This window comes from Corvus kubaryi, unplaced genomic scaffold (assembly GCF_017639235.1).
Source record: "Corvus kubaryi isolate FWS band 111438036 unplaced genomic scaffold, C.kubaryi_AGA036_p1.0 133, whole genome shotgun sequence".
NCBI lineage: Eukaryota > Metazoa > Chordata > Aves > Passeriformes > Corvidae > Corvus > Corvus kubaryi.
This window is the reverse complement of record NW_024580667.1, coordinates 20,349,596-20,366,911: the sequence shown is the minus strand read 5'-3', so window position 1 is coordinate 20,366,911 and position 17,316 is coordinate 20,349,596. Positions and strand designations below refer to the sequence as shown.

Below are 17,316 nucleotides of genomic sequence, written 5' to 3'. Positions count from 1 at the left end.
TATTATATGATCAGATAGATTTTTTTGAAGTTTATAATATTCGGGAAGAAATAGACAAGAACAGTTCAACATGAAAAAAGTACCTGCTATCCTCTCGATAATTAGTAAATGTGATGACCCATTGTATTGTACCCCTCATTTTTTTCTTTTCTAATTGGCTTGATCATTTTAAAACAAGGAGACAAATAATGACCGTACTACTACATGCATAAAAAGTCAAGAGTAGACCAGAGGAATTTGTGTATGCTTTGTGAGGGCAAATGTTACTACAGCAATGTAAATCTTGAAGTATAAGTAGGGAAAACTTGAAAGGACTGCAGAAAGACTTAAATTGAGATAAATGTTATTCCTAATTTAGGAAAAAATTAACTTGGACAGCTGCAAAAGCCAAAGAAGTAAGTGACAGAATCAGATTCTTCTGGGGCACTAGGACAGCACAGAGGACAGGGTGGCAATTTTAGAAATTTTAAAAATTATTCTAATACTTGGTGTCTTAAAGAGGAAAAAATAAAAAGAACTGATGTTGAAGATTTATAAAGGGGCGGTAAAGTGACAGTATTTTAAATTAGTCAACTATGACATTCAAAAAACCTACCAAAACAAAACCACATGTGCCATATGCAGGTGCTATAGATCAAGACCAGAATGAATTTAAGTTTAAACTGAGATTACAAGATACTAAAGGGAGTTCTGTAGATACAACATGAATATTGGATAACTGACAATTATTGTGCTAACAGTTATGCTGTACATCGCTGTTTCAAAAACAAAATACAACATTATTAAATTATATAAAAGACAATCTGAAAAGCAAAGACTAAACCTAGGCAAAAAAAGCTACCCAAGGCTTATTTTGTTTTCTGATTTTTCTACTGTCCATTTTATCTCCCGCTAAATACAATACCACTTCTTTTTCCCAGCCTTTCTGCACTTCATTATTCATGTAACTCAGCCCAGGTTGTTAATGCATATTTGTCTTACAGAGTGTTCTTATGAAGCACAGAGAAAATGGGAGGGAAGGGATGCAAGGTATGGAAAACTACATGTCACTTTTTTTAAATTGACTGCGCTACCATATGTGCACAGTGTTGCAACATGCAGCTGGGATGGACTGTGTTTCTGCACCTTCTTCAGTCTCTAATGTTTATATTTACTTATTTCCTCTTTTTTTCTTTGTCTGTGTCAACGTGTAAAGAATTCATCATTCTGACCACAAGGACGAGGTGAGAGTCCCAGTTGATAAGAGCAAAAATCAAATCAAAGGGTACGATGGTAAGAACATTTGACATGATATGAGTTACCATGATATTGCTTGAAGATGACATGGACAAGTCCATAAGCTCACTGAAGAGAGGCATGCAGAATTTACTGCACAAGTGAGAGATGTAGAATTTACTGCACTCTGCTCAAACATGATAGAACTACATCTCATTCTCAAATTAGCAAAGAATAGATAAGGACCTAACAAGAATTAGGCAGCTGCTATGGAAAGAAAGGGGAAATGAGAAAAATATATGAAAGAAGCAAAGAAACAGAGGTACACAAAGATGACTATTAAAGGCACTGATTTATAGGTATGTCCAAGCAACAGTAAGAAAGCAGTAAATTGATATAATTTTAATAAAATTATCTGAGGTTGAAAAAAGGGCAGTCAGTGAGGCAGGTTAAAACAAAGGCAGTCAGAAAGATGGTAGAAAAGAACTTCTTCCAGTGAGGAGTGGACAGATCACAGCTGAGATGCCAATGAGAAAGAACAAAAAAAAGGGAGGATTCTCCAAACACAGACTAAGAATGATGTGAAGAGCACTGAGGATAAATCAATAAACACAAGATGCTTGATAATCAGTTCCTTCAAACAGAAATAACTGAAATATTCAGGCTAGATCTTTGTGTTTCGTACAAACATGAAAAATAAAGGCAAAACTCATGAAGTCAGCAAACAGCTGGTTTACACACGAACCAGTAAAGAGTAAGGCATCTTTGTACAGTTACTGCACATACCACTAGAGCCATCAGTAACCAATAAGTTCAATAAATTCACCACGAGCTGAATTTTTTTAAAATTCAGAGAACTGGAACCCAGTTTTCCTATTTTATAATAATATACTTGTTATATTTCACTCCTCATGATCTGAAACCCTGTGGAACTTATTCTTAGAGTACATTCACTTTTTACTCCAATGGCTGGCTGTTCATAACAAGCAGAAGATTAATTTCTTTGCTCTCAAATGAACTTACTCTTTTAATAAAGCACTATATTACAAAAGTAGTTATTATTCTAATTTTGTTTTCTTGAAAATACAGTAGTAATTATCTTTTATTTCAAACAGAAAAGGACACCTGAGAAAGTCAAAAAAAGAAATGTACGAGTATAATAGGGTAAAACATTTCTACAAAGAAGAATTATCCATCAGGGTAAATCATGTCATTCCAAAGAATTTATAAGCCTTTTTTGTTTGGTTGGGTTTGTTTGCTTTCATTTATAGGGGAGTTTTCCTTCAGAAAGAAAAGAAGTATTCAGCACCTTGCCATCCTGGCAGAGGGCAAATCTGCACAAGAAATTATTTCCTTCACCCGTCAGCAAAATACCTTATGCTGAAATCTCAATGCATTGCCACTCAACTAAATTCTTAGGAGAAGAGAAAGCCACACAAGTTGGTGGCATCTATAAACCATTCTTTGATTCTTAGATTCTAACCTCAAAATCAGCAGGGGTTCTGTTACTGCCTTCAAAGGATGCAAAGTGAAACACTTTAAAGCAAATGACCTAATACTATAGGAAAATGACATAAATGAGTTATCTTGGAAAAAATAATTAGCAATTACGCATAGCACACCAAGACTAATTTGCTTAACATCTCCCAAATGCTCCTGTTATAGTTGGTGTTAACTGGAGACTATGCATTTATCCACTTCGTAGTATCTTTGTCATTTCCAAACCGCTTTTCCTTATATTTACCAACATATTTCTGTCATATTTGAGGACAACATACAACATAGCAGTAGGCAATGCTAATTTGACTAGAGAAATTAGTGGGATTTTTTTTCGCCAAATCTAGTTCCAGCCTTTTATTGCCTTGGCTGAAGTCAAGAGTGGATCAGCACCTTTTACTATCAATCCTTGTAAATATTCCATCTATGTAAATCAAACATTTAGTTGGCATAGGTTTATTGAATTATGTATATTTTAAGGAGAAAAATAATTACATCTACTAAAAATATCAAAATATCAAATATATTTGCTGAACATAATTACATGTTTGAATGTAACACATATTTAGAGTATTTGCTAAGGACAGTTTCATATTAGGATGCATTTAATCATCAGAAGCAAATTTCAAAAATGGACTTTGAACATATGAACACAACCATAAAGGCTTAGCACACAGACACACCAACAATAAGATGGAAAGTTCAAATGCTTTGTGATATTACCTTTTTTTTTTAATGTGTGTCTCTGACCTTTTTCTCCTTTTGATTAGAATACCATACATAATAGAGAAGACAAATTATAGACTGCTTTCTGAAGTTCAATCTGAAATGCACAACCACATTTAGAATACCTCAAAACTGGTATAGGTAAAGAGTGAGTAAACAGGGTCCTTCAAAGACTAACTTAGGAGATCATATAACCTATATAAAAGATGATAGAAAAATATGATTCAGTAGATTATTTCACAGTGAGCCTGGGGGTGACAAGGCAGGTGAGAAGATTTTCTTCACTGTGTTAAGGTGCTGATGATGGACATATGGAAGACAGCTCCTGATGTGCCAAAGGGACACCATATGTCAGGAGGGTTGAGGAACTACAACCTGGATAAATGACATTAATACACTCCAAAGAATTATAAATGTGACTGTGACCCCTGCAGACAACAACAACAACAACAACAAAAAAAAAAAAAAAAAAAAAAAAAAAAAAAAAAAAAGAAAAAATATATGTGCTAAAAGTTGGTGCAATCTAATGAATGCAATCTGAGACACTAGGCAAAAAAGTAATGCCCTTAACAATGCAGATCAGGAAATCTGCAATCTGCAGCAAATTAACCACATAGAAGGAAGGAGGTTTTTCAGATTTCAACTTTTTTGAGAAAAAAATTAATAGCTAATTTTTATTCTGCTGGTGTTTTTCTTTCTTGTTGTTTCCTCTGTTTTTGGTATAAATGTTTGAAACTATAATCTATTTTGCATGTTATATATCTGTTTACAATTATCTGAAACTAAAAGCAAGTTCAAGGTAGTTAGCCAACATCAAAGAACTTGTAATTAGTCAACACGATCATGATTTTAATACAGGAGGTAAAAGGTCTCTGTAGTGAGCATCTAAGTTTTCAGCATAGGCAAGCACACCACTAGAAGCCATAGCTGTCTGACGGCTACCTCACATTGCTCCTCAGAGGAGCCGCAGCCCCTGGCTCCCCACTGATCCTCCACCTGTAAACTGAGAGCCCTGCAGCTCCCCAAGATGCTCTCTGGCATGTTGCAAGCAATAACAAGGAGTGGAAACAGACCAAGGAGCTAAAAAATGCTTTCCTTGAAACAGATGCATGAAAAGAGCAAGGTGCGCCCAGGTTGTCTCAGCTACTGAACACAGAGATCCTGCTACTCTTTTCCAACAAATAAGCCAATGATAAACAGCTGGAAGCTACCACCTTCTTCACAGACCTTTTTTCTTTCTCTTGATTTTTCCCCACACTACACAGTGGACAAAGAAATGCTTTCCTCCCCAAATATGGCTTTTTAAAGTCCAGCTTTTAAACAACCAATGTTGAAGGATTTAGCTATTCTCTGATTTGAGGCAGTTTGTATTGCACTCTTCTGGCTTTTTTCCATACGATCATGCCTGGAGACTCAACAATACTTTTTTCCTATTTTATCAGCAGGATACCAAGAAAAGGTGCTAAAGAACAATGCTGGCAGCAGTGAGGGTGACTATCAGAGAAGTGAAGGCAAGAGTGAGAGGGCACTCAAGGTGCACTGCTTCCAGCCCTCCTGGTGAGTGTGCCCTGAGTCAGTCACAATGGAAGAGAAAGGCAAATCTGCAGCTGTTTGCTCTGCATCCCAACCAGCTGCTCCAAACACATCAGGGTAGAGAAACCAGAGAGAAGGGTGAGCAGCTGCTGTCAGCTGTAGGGCTCTCACAAGCGCATCCATCAGTCCAGCTCCAGTTGGCCACCCCTGCAACTCACAGTCTGGGAGAGCTGCCCCAGGATTGCCATGTCAGAGACACTGAGCCCTCAGGTGCTGGCTCAGCCCACACACAGGCACAGCAGCAGCATAGCATGGGCAGGAGGAGAGGAACAACAGAAATCTGCAGGCCCATGGCCTGCAGTGCAGCTCTGTGTACTGCAGACAGGTGGTAGCTTATCAGTCCCTGACAATGATGTTTGATGGGAATCTTGCTGAAAGACATAGGAGCAGACACCCGTGGCTACCAGAGACCTGCTAGGGCAGCGGGAGGTTGGAACATAGGAATAAACAAGACTGAGTGATGGTGAAAAGTCTTGGTGGGTAAGGAGGGGCAGAGCTGTGCCTCACTGAAATGAGATTGGAGCTGGACAGGACAGCAGTGCCACAGCTAGGGAACTGCAGCAGCAGGGTCTATCCTGATTGAAAAACTTTTTTTTTTTCTCTCCAATGAAAATTTGGGGGAGAGGAGACCAGAGGTTTGACAGCAGTAAGGTGAAGAAAATGCTGTTTTGAAATGCGTTAGCCTGAGACAAAGTCATTGACTTTGCATGATATTGCCTTACACATTGATAGACTTCTTCTTGTCCAAGCTTCATTTTCCAAAATGTTTCTTAAAAAGTGTTGCAGAATCCCTGACCTTGATGCCCAGACTCTGATCTTTCACTGGTTTAGTGTTATTGAGTTTTAGTTTTATTTGCATCCTGCTATACCTCTTAGTCAAAGAAGGAGGCAGCTCGTCCCTGGTAAGGAACACAACACTTCTGCTTAGCTGTTCTGGCCTCTCACTATGTGGCTGCTTACCAAGGTCACTCGTGGAATATTCCTGCTGATGAGAATGTTAAGGTACTAACATGCTCTTCTAAAAATGATCATCTCCACAGTACATTTCCTGTATCTCTTCAGGTCTTTTTATAAATATTCATACACATAAATTACAAGGAAACTCTTAAACAAAAGCTGAGGACAAAATCTCTTGTGTAACTTGCTAAAACAGTAGGTTTGTTGTGCAGAGAGGATTTGCTGGCAAATACACACAGGCTACTGTTTGAATAGGTAATGTCATGGTCCATCTACTGCTCTTGGATGACCCAATTGTACTTATTTCCCTGTAGGAACACCACAAAGAACATCAGTGTTCATTTTTATAGAGTATGAAATATTCAAGAAGAAAATCAGTGTGGGAGCTCAACTATATTCCTTTCAGTTTCTGTTTAGATCTACATTTGAAAGGAATAATAACCCAACAAGGAAGACAATTTAACTATGACAATACTGAAGTTTTGAAAGGCAGCACAAAGACTCTCTAACTCTCTATGGCATTGCAGATTCTGTGTTGATAAACTAGGCAAGGAAAGCTAAGTTTTTCAGATGATCCATGTTCTTTAACTGTACCGGAGAGATGAAGAACAGATGCTTCACAAATAAGATTTACATATCAAGGGTTGGCTTCACGACATGAAATAACTGACACCAAAGTTTTATATGAAAATGATATTAAGGTATATGTTCACATGGAGATTGAAAAAGGAGTACTGAAGAACTAAATCACATTTTACAGGGATCAAATATTATCAACAGGACATTCTTTTCAAGAAGCTGAAAGCAAAGAAATTAATAGAGGTCTCCTTTTAGAAGACATAGTATTGGTCATCACAGAAATTAATATATAAATCGTAAGTAATGGAAAGGTGTACAAAAAACCAAAATGGTGATATTGCTAATCCACTGAGGACTTCTCTCCTGAATTAGCCATGTGACTGGGAAAAAAAAGTATTTACCCTGAATTTAAGTGGTATTTTTAATTATTATTTGTCTCCATTACCACAATTGGTATTTTTCATTTCACAGATATGATCCAATCCACAGGAAAAGCATACTGGGCTTGAAATGTTTGCTGGTATAACCTTTCTCGCCCCTTCTCTGAAACGTACACCTCTCTACATGGGTATGTGTCTTCCACAGAGTTTATGACGAATTTTTTTTGTTTCTATCCTTAAGGAACAATGCAAATGTTTAGGAAAATTTTAAAGATGTGGGGATTGTACTGGGTGTTCCACTACAGTCCCTCTGCCTTGCCTGTCAACAGCACTGACATATGCAGTCGAGTACCTGCAGCCTCCAAAGAGCAAGGGAGAAACAGTTATGTTGTCATGCTGCCAGAGCTTCAGCTGAACTCCCAAACTGATGGACTTTAAAGTATGACACAGTGATGCAACCCATCCCATCCAGATGTCCCAAGAGCCTGCTGAATTCAGAGCCTGCTGAATTCAGAGAGTATTACATCTCTGCCCTAAAGCACAGCACCACAACCTCCCCTTCGATTCTGCACAGAGGTGCTCTGGCTACAACCAGTCAAGAGAGCACTGGCCAGGCCATCTTGTCCTTCATGTTTCAGACTGAGAAGGATGTATAAAAAGTCACCTAAGACATATATACAGCTATGCATAAGGATGAGGCACCAGATGAATGCCTCTTCAAGTCATTTAATGTGTTTAACCATGAAGGAAGAATAGAGACCTGTAAAAAGTTATTTACTTCTGCATAGAGAAAAGTTCTGAGAATTGGGTACAGCTTCTCCTGGTGCAGCTATGAGCACTTGCAGTAATATGAGAATGTTGTGAGTGGGAATATCTCACTCCACAGTAACCTTTGCACAAAACACGAAAATCATAAGCACAAGGACATTACCTGAACATTTATAGAAAAATGGGGTTCCAATCAGCTTCAGGAGTGAATCTCTGAACAACTTCAACAGGTTTGGAGAAAGTTTAATTTTCTGAAAACATACAGTTTTGTTAAATACCCAAATAAAATCAAAGAAAACATCTGTAAATTGTGTAACTTGAGTTTCTAGCTTTCTTTATTATTTTCAAATTAATTAAAAAATCATTACTTATTTCAAAAGTCATTTTATGAGTCCAACATATGATCTGTTCCTATAAAATATACAAACATATCTGACAGTGGATTACTACAGTCGCTTTTTTGCCACATATCTAAAATACTAGGTATGTTTTACCCATTGCTGTAAAAATTAAAACATTTTAAAACATAGAGTACAGATTATTTGGTATATTCTATTTTATACTGAAAGCACCAGGAATGACTCCAGTTCATAACAGAAACAATACTGCTTCAGTTTATTTGACACTCAGCTCTGCCCTTCAAGTGTCCTCAGCCTGCTTTGTATGTTCTTAAACGTAAGAGCTGAAGCCACCTCCTTCTGGAAACAACACTCTTTCATTCAGCATCTCCTGCTTATTTCTCACATGCTTAGCTCCCTTCAATTCACAAAGACAGGGAGAAAAACACAAACCACCATAAAAAACAGTACATTTGCATTTCATTTCTTTTCAATTAGTGTCTGACATTGCCAATATCTTTAAACCCGCATAAATTAATTTGCGTTCATGAATTATTGTTGTTTACAGTGTTGAGGAAGAATGTTTTATCTGATGGGAAAGAAGTCATTACCACATGAACAAATGAAATGTTCACAACCTAAAGTACAGGGCAACAATGTCAGAGAAAGAATTTTCAACATATGAGATTATTAACAACCCTTGATAAGAATCATGAATGGTGCCCAGAGAGCATAAGGACAGATCTAAGAAGGAAAGAAAGACATGTAAAATTCTGAGAATAAAGGAGAAAACAGCATACGAGTGTAAACTTGTTTTCAATACACTTCATCAGAACTGTGGGATCAGGCCATTAAAGAGAAAGAGATGAGGCTGCAAAGACTAGAAAGAGACCTTCAGGAAAGAAAAGGTTTTTGAGTAATCCTGTCTATAGTGGATCCATGTGTTGGGAAAAGATTCTCTACCTCAAATCATTAAACTCAGACTTTTTATGATGCCATTTTTGCAAAAGTGAAGGAGTTACTTTTAGTTTGTTCTGTGTAAGACAACATTATTAGAATATGCAATAATAACAGCAAAATTTTAAAGAAAATAAAATCTCATATACTGAAAATACATGGGCAATTATTTAATTTAGAGTGTATTAGCTTGGACAGCATGCCTGGAATTGTTATGTACAGTAGACTGGCATCAGGATAATATTTAGTCCAGTAAGTCATAGCAGCAAACATAAGGCAAGAATGCTAATAAGAACTGCTGAGGGGATTAGGTAGAGCCTGTATTACATATAAAACCTTGAGTAGTTTCTTTACAGATTAAATTAATCCTCACTACTTGCTCTTAAAAAATCAGATTCTTATTTATTTGATTGTTTTTTAAACCAAAATCTTTTTGAAGCCAAAGAATTACAATGGAATGCATATCCAAGAATGGCCTTATTGTGTTCAGTCTCTGGTGTGAAATTCCCACAGATATAATGAGAGGTCTGGGTGTGTGAGGGGAGCAAGGTCAGGCTGTGTAATCAAAGGGGCAGAGATATCACCAGGGCACCAGTTGTGCAGTGTACAAATTCTATTAGATAATTGGTCTTAAAGTGAAAACATTTAACTTTTTGGTAAAACAAACAGCACCTCCTACAACATAGCCTTGTAGCCTATTGAATTTTTAAATAGACATTTAGTTTTAAAACATAATTACTAAAAGCCTGAATCGGTGTCAAGTAAAGTGTCACAAAAATGTTTCCACTGAGTAGTGGGTGTTAGATCCAGTGCAAGGTTTCTCAAATGGCTTATTGAGGACAGTTCCACGCCTAATAGATTATGAAAGCTTAGCAAGCACAGATACTGTCACTAGGGATATGTAAAATTAAAAGTTATGTTAAGATCAGGATGCTGAGATCTAACACGGTATAGAACGATTAAAGGTTATCAGGAAAGACACAGCTTGCATTGGGAAACCAGTATCTAAGTAGGCAGATAAAAAGGTTCCTGAGATGGAGAACCTACTCACCTTGGTCTGAGAACACAAGAGATCTACAGGGTTAGATGAACACTTTGGTCTCCAGATCTGTACAGGGCACAACCTTGACACTTCACGGCACAGACTCTGTGTATCCAGAGCAGTCATGCTCTTCCACTTGGTACTCTTAGTACAGGTGACAGCCACCTGAAACACATCCTGAAATCACCCTGCCAGACCATGTAAGTCTCTGCAACTGACACCTAAAAATGTGTTTTACGCCCAGGATACAAAACAGGTGATGAGGACCTGGCTTGGTTACTGTCTAGATGTCATCTTGCAGTGGCATTTAGTACTTTATTCCTCAAGTCTTTTACCATCACCTTTGCTGACCAGTAATATTGTCTCAGTGAAGGAGATAGAAATGATCATGCTAAATGATAGAAAATGTGTTCCTAAAGGTGGTATAATCTCAAAAGGAAGACCAAAGTCTTCATTTTTCCAAGAAAACGAAAATGTGTGCCCTGAGACCCTGTGGTGATCAGTGATGGTATTTGTGACGTACTTAATGTATTTTGCCTTCTGGCACCTGCCCTAAGTAATGTTCTTTCTTCAGTTCTAGGATCCTGTGCACCAGGCAAGTCTGGCAAATGAAATAGCACTAGCAAAGTCTGGTAGAGGAAATTCATTCCTAGGACAGAGGCAGACTGATGCTCCTAAAATCTGAAATACATGCACCACAGGAAGGAAGATGGAACAGGGAGGGACTAGGAGTGTGCTTCTCTTCAAAGCCTGAGACTTGCCGAATCAGTAAGAGCTGCTGCACTAGGTTTACGTATTTCTGGGCACATTGCAGGGTGCTCTGAAGGTTACTTCAGCATTCCCAAGAACACCCAAAACTGTCTTAGCAGACTGAAGGTGTTGGCAGGTGGGTTCATACAAGGATGTTCTCCTGAGCACAAGGGCAATAAAGATATGAATAGAAATAGTGTAGAATTTACAGCATTTGGTCTGTTTTCCAAGGTGCTTTTCTTTGAGTCTGACAGGCAAAGCTACAGCACAAGATCTTTCATCCCACTATGCTGCTCAGAAAATTACAATTGAAAAAATAAATCCAAGAGGAATATGCTCAGTTACAGTTAAAGAAGTACTGCAGACATTTCAGGATGCACACAAGCAAACCACTGAAAAAACCCTAAAAATACATATAACAAAGTAAAACAGTAAGGTTCATCTGCTCAATTTGAAAGAAGTTTATAAACTAATTTATGAAACTGAAAATGTAAATCGTTGCTGGCCATGTTGGCAAGAAAGTGATTCTTGATCCTGGTAAGACTTGCATGTGGTCTAAAGGACAGCAAGAAATTATTTCAAGGGAATATAAAAATCAAGACAAACAATGTCTGTATAAATAGACATTCTCTATAAATACAGTAACAAAAAAAAGTACACAGAACCCTGATTCCTCATTACAAAGTATACATTAGGTAAAGATTAAGAAGGAAGTAAGAATGGATTTAAATATAGCTGCCAAAACAAGTTATAATTATAATGTCTTAATGTTAATCTCTCTGGCACAGCAAAGACTTGCTCACAGAAGCAAGAGTTTTCGTTGTCAAATATTGATCACCGATGTCATCTTTCTGGAGTTTGTTTAAAACGTGTTGCCAATCACCTTTTTTGCAGCACCAGCACAAGTTTTAGTTAAATGTCAGTTGGGTATTTTTTCCTCCTGGCAATCAACAAAATCTATTTCCAACATCTCTTTTGGCTAGCCATCACAGCACCACTAACAATCAGATATGGTTTGTTTTTTGGGCTAGAAGCCACCTCTATAAAGACAATTTAAGACAATTTCACAAAAGGAAACTATCAGTCCCTGGCACTCTCATATTTGGGTAAATCCCAGAGTTGCTAGACAAACTACATCACCTTTAAAACTTCATTAGCACTCAAAAATACAAAAAAACCCCAAAACCCAAATCTATGGCTTTCCTGAAATTCATGTCTTGGAGACTCTTTATACAACTAGAGGTCTGACCTCTAACTTCAAGCAGAAGTAGTGTCATGTCTTAGGAAAAAAAAGTGTGTCTGTGTGTAACACTATAACTACAGAGAAGAGGGGGGGAAAAAAGTAAATATGAAAGTTAAATTAGGAAAATTGAGGGCTAGCTTTTGTGTGAAAACTTAAGGCAGCGTAAGAAAGAAGCCTTACCAGTAAAGGTCAGTATTTTGATGTCAGACAGACACGTCTGTACCGATAGAATCAGACCCAGATTTTACTTTCTGCCTATTTTCCAGACAGATCAAAAGAGAGTTTTTTGAAACTGGCCTTTCCTTATCGAGAACTGTAATTGATGGTCATTCAGCTATCCATTCTAGGAACAGGATAAAAAGGAGTCTGGTAGAGTTTGGGGTACAATGCCAATTGACAAAACCCAGAAATTTTTGTGGAAACTTCCATATGTAAATGAACCTCTTTTTTTTTTTTTGGAAAGGATTTCAGGTCCCAAAATAGATTTCCTGGTCAAAACATAACAAAACACCAGAACAGACAACAGGGCAACGATCAATATATGACTTGGCTGCAAGAGAGGCAGGTCCTATCAAAAGCCTGACAGGTTTCCTGCCAGCTTGGCTGGTGACCTGAAAGGGAACAAAGCCGGCAGTGTCTCCAGGCAGTCCTGCCATCTGGACTGCCTCCACATCATGAATCCTGAGGTCTCTAGGGACTGCAGTTCCAGGAAAGCCCTCCCACAGAGGCATCTTGCAGGTCACTGTTTCAAGAATTCCCTGTGCTGGAAGTCCTGGCTCCCAAGACTGCTTGACTCTCACTAGAGATGACAATGAGCAAGTGGCCTGGGAGAATAAGAAGACAAGTGTTGAGCCAAGAAACTTAGTTTTGGGCTTGAAGCTTCCTACAGAAACTGAACAAATTATCTTATTCCTAAAAAAATTTATCCCTTCTGTGGAAGGCTTGCTTCTGAAAGGTACCCTTTCTTTAGAAGAATTTTGTGGAAAATTAAAGTTTCAATGGATTATTCTAATTAAATCTAATACAAGTTAAATTATATTAAGCATCTTGTATCCCTACCAGTATCACTGAATCACAGAATATGCTGAGTTGGAAGGGATCCTCAAGGATCATCAAGTCCAACTCCTGGTTCTGCACAGCCACATCCCCAAGAACCACACCATGTGCCCGAGAGCATTGTCCAAATGTTTCATGAAATCTGTCAGGCTTGGTGCAGTGACCACTCCCCTGGGGAGCCTGTTCCAGTGCCCAACCACCCTCTGGGGGAAGAACCTTTTTCTAATATCCGACCTAAATCTCCCCTGACAAGACTCCAGGCCATTCCCTCGGGTCCTGTCACTGATCACCTCAGATAAGAAATCAGTGTCTGCCCATTCTTTCCCCCTCACAAGAAAGTTGCAACTGCAATGAGGTCTGTCCTCAGTCTCCTCTTCTCTAGGCTGAACAGACCAAGTGCCCTCAGCCTCTCTTCACACGGCTTCCCCTCCAGATCCTTCACCATCTTTATTGCCCTCCTTTGGATGCTCTCAAATAGTTCAATATCTTTTTTATATTGTGGCACCCAAAGCTGCCCCCAGCACTCGAGGTGAGGCTGCCCCAGTGCAGAGCAGAGTGGGACAATCCCCTCCCTTGCCCGGCTGGCAATGCTGTGCCTGATGCCCCCCAGGACACGCTTGGCCCTCCTGGCTGCCCGGGCACTGCTGACTCAGGTTCAACTTGCCATTGACCAGGACTCCCAGGTCCCTTTCTGTGGCACTGCTTTCCATCAGTGAAAAATTTCCATTGTGAAAAAGGTGGAGGATCAAGACAGACTGAAAAGGAAATTCTATTTGCCCGAATAATACTTTTGTTCTTCATTCAATGGAACAAGAGGAAATTATGCCAAGACCAATATACAAATAGAATTTAGAAAAAACTGTCTGACAATCAAGTTCTTCCTTTTCATTACAGTTCAATACAGCCTACCACTATCACCCCTCCTCCCATTTAGGGTACAAGCAAGACAGTCAAAAGCTCTTTTCTCAGGAAAAAGCGCCTTTTCTGTGGGATGGCTGCAAAATGGACATACCTTCACATTAACGTGGCTTGGGTTTCTCTCCTTTTTAAAATCTAGTGATCACTTTTGCTGAAGTATCCCAAGCCCAGCTTTTTTGCTTTCATGTCTATCAAGGAAATTAAAAACTTCAGTAGTCACTTTGTGCTCTTAGAAAATATCTCCGGCCTGCTGACTTTCCCTACTCTTCTTCATTTCCTGAATAGGATAATTGGTGTGTGAAACCCTTCAGCATTTTCTTACACAAAACATTCAAGTCTGTTCAAACTAGAAGATGGCATGCCTATTTTCAGATTTGTATCACTTTCAGACTCAAGTGAAATCACACATTCAAATGAAAATCACTGCAAAATTGGAGACAGGGTTTAACTGAAATTTGGGAGCACGCACATATCCCTTCTGCAAGCTGCCGGAGGCCTTTTTTTCACACTGTATCCCATCAGATGCTTAAGCTTGCAGTCTGTTTGCACACCCATTAAGGTTTTATTTTTGCCTGGTAATGATGTCCCCACATACATGGGCCTCCGAAAGTATGTTCAAGTTTATAAAATAATCCTTCTACTTTCAGTGAAAGGATAGTCATAAAGAGCAAACACAAAGTGGCAGAAGAATGAGAAAAATATACTTCAGCATCACAAAAACTGATTATTATCAAACATTGGTAATCATAGCTATTTCAAATGGGGCCTCAAGAAGTGATCAAAGCCACAGTGTATGGAAGACTGCAAGTGCGGATGAGAGAGCAGTCTTTTACCCTGACGTGCTGGGTGTCTGTGTGCAGACATAGAAGTGTGCTAGACATAACCAAGCCCAAAGAGCAAAACAGTGAAACTAAACTGAACATAACAAGCATAAAACACAGCAGACCAGCTGTTTCCAACTGCTACATGTCCAAAATCAAATCAACTTTGGGCCTCTGCTTGTTTCTAAAAATTTAACCTGCATTTTCCACTTCTTCACTCGGCAGACACCAAGTGTTACTACTGCACAGCTATGAGGGTGTAGCACAAGGGATCATCTGAGTTGACATGGTCATTGCCCCTTTTTAGCTCATTTTCTTTGCCAGGACCTGCTGCCAGCCTGCCAGAAGCTGGCTGTTTCACCCCTGCTACAGAGCCAGTTGCCAAACAGCTGCCATGGCAAACAGCATTCAAAACTCTGCCGCCAGCGAGTTAACTATTCAAGTATTTTTAAAATGTGGGAGGGGTGATTTAAAATTATGCATTATGCAGAACCACACACACTTTTGTTTGCACTGGAATTATCATGCTTTGGAGACGCTTGAAGGAACGTTAGGTCAGCAGCTATAACAAGTCATGTCATTTGCTGTGCTGATTTTAATTCTCATGCACTGATAGATATTCCTTGTCAGATGGCTTACTAGCTATTTTCCTTCTTGTATTTTGGTAAATTGCAATGTAATTCTCAATCCACATTAATTCTATACCACAGTTAATGACAAATGAGTTAATCATGATGAAATCTTTACAGAGGTTCCTTTGGGTTACCTACTTAAGCTACTGTCAGCATTACACAGCCATCACACTCAAATTAAAGGATCATTATGGTATATATTGAATATTTGGCTTCACAGCAGGTAAATTCTGTTCAAAACATCTAGGATGCTGAGAAACAGTCTCTTTGATCCCCCTCTCCAAAACAGCACCAGCAGGAGAAAACCCAGTGGTATTACCATATTAAAATATTCCTAGAATGGCCTGCTTTATATTTACTTTTAGAGTGCTCTTGAGACTGCTTTCTACTTCACATCAGTGCCCAGTAATAATATGACCACTTGGTACCCAGTAATCATATCACTCTTACACTGCTACTCTTACATATCCCCAGTTCCCTGGTGCAAAAGACACTATAGCCTGTACTGCAACAACCCCAAAAGGAAAGACTGTGAGTTGTTTCTTTTCACTATCATCACCACCAGTGCTACCCTGACACACCAAGTAACTGGATGCTGCAGGAAACACAAAGTCTGTTCTTTCTTCTGCCAAGTGTCCTCTGCAAGGTGCTGTTAACTGGAGGTGCACTGAAAATTTTCCATGACATGTGCTACATAGTATCCTTAAGCAAAATTCCAGGAGGCAGGTCACATATACAGATGACTGCCTTCAAGGGCCCCCAGGGAACACTCCTTACAGCAGCACAGAAATAAACACTAAAATCCTCAGCTCTTGCGGAAAAGTTCCCCAATTATCTCAATCCTCAGGGGACCATGGTATAATGTAACTGTATCCTTCAATTCACTTCCCTGTAGGCTTCTAATTTCACTTACTCTAGATTTATACAAAGAAAAAGGTAGGGTGTAAATGTCAAGACTTGGCTTTTTGTTCAGCTGGACCAAGCAAAAACCATGACAATGGTACAAATCAATGGAGGGAAGAACTGGAATTATACCCATGCCTAACCAATTCTGAATTCCACGGAACAAATACCCAGATGCATGTAGAAGTAAATTCAGGCCTCTCAGGGCTCATATTTTTTACGACTCTCATTCAAATGCTTTATATCTGACTACGTATGGATGCCAGGGGCTTTAGCTTCCCGCAGCATTAGCAGCTGCCTTGGCACCTGCTGCAGCATCACTGCTCTCCACCCATCCCCAGAAGCCAAACTTGCCCCACTCACACTGTTCCAGGCCTCACTCCTAAAGTGATGCCAGCATCCCTGGTACACCCTGCGCCCACTGGGCGGCCTGGTGCCCACCTCCCTTCCCTTGCCTGGTGCAGCACCATCACCTGCACTCCTTATGACTGACTGCCACTCCTAAGGGTCTGAAAGGTTATCCTGGAAATGAAGAAGAAAAACCCTCAGAGTACTTCAAAGTCCAGGAATATCATTTAACCCTACTAAATCTTCCTGCGGACAGCGAACAGCAACAGTGAAGGGCAAGAGTAAAAGAGTAGAAAAGGTGAGGAACAAAAATAAAAATCAGTGCTCTGTTTTTCTCTCACTTTGGGATATCCTCCAAATTAACAAAATTTTCTTCTGATAAGATCAAATATGAAAGGGAAGGTCATACTGAAATAACAGCTTATGATTCAGGTATTGCAGAAGTACTTGGCAGGAAGGAAACACATCAGCTAAGCAACCAAGGTGAGCGATTTCTTTTTAAATACAACTTCAGCAACAAGGTATGACTCCAATTAAAATGGAGCTGTTTGAGAATGGCATGCTTCAATACTTCTCCCTTATCTAACAACTGC

At 39.1% G+C, this 17,316-nt stretch overlaps 1 protein-coding gene across 5 annotated transcripts in view; it reads right to left on the bottom strand.

The window, feature by feature from the left end:
• MYO16 (myosin XVI) overlaps positions 1-17,316 on the bottom strand; it is a 367,375-nt gene that overhangs the window by 294,977 nt on the left and 55,082 nt on the right. Inside the window, exon 1 of one of the 5 annotated variants that reach the window (XM_042038450.1) lies at positions 7,879-7,966. The exons of the other annotated variants lie outside the window; for them this stretch is intronic. The gene's annotated coding sequence lies outside the window, so the exon portion shown is untranslated. Of the gene's footprint in view, positions 1-7,878; positions 7,967-17,316 lie in introns of those variants that run through there. 5 annotated transcript variants of the gene reach the window in all.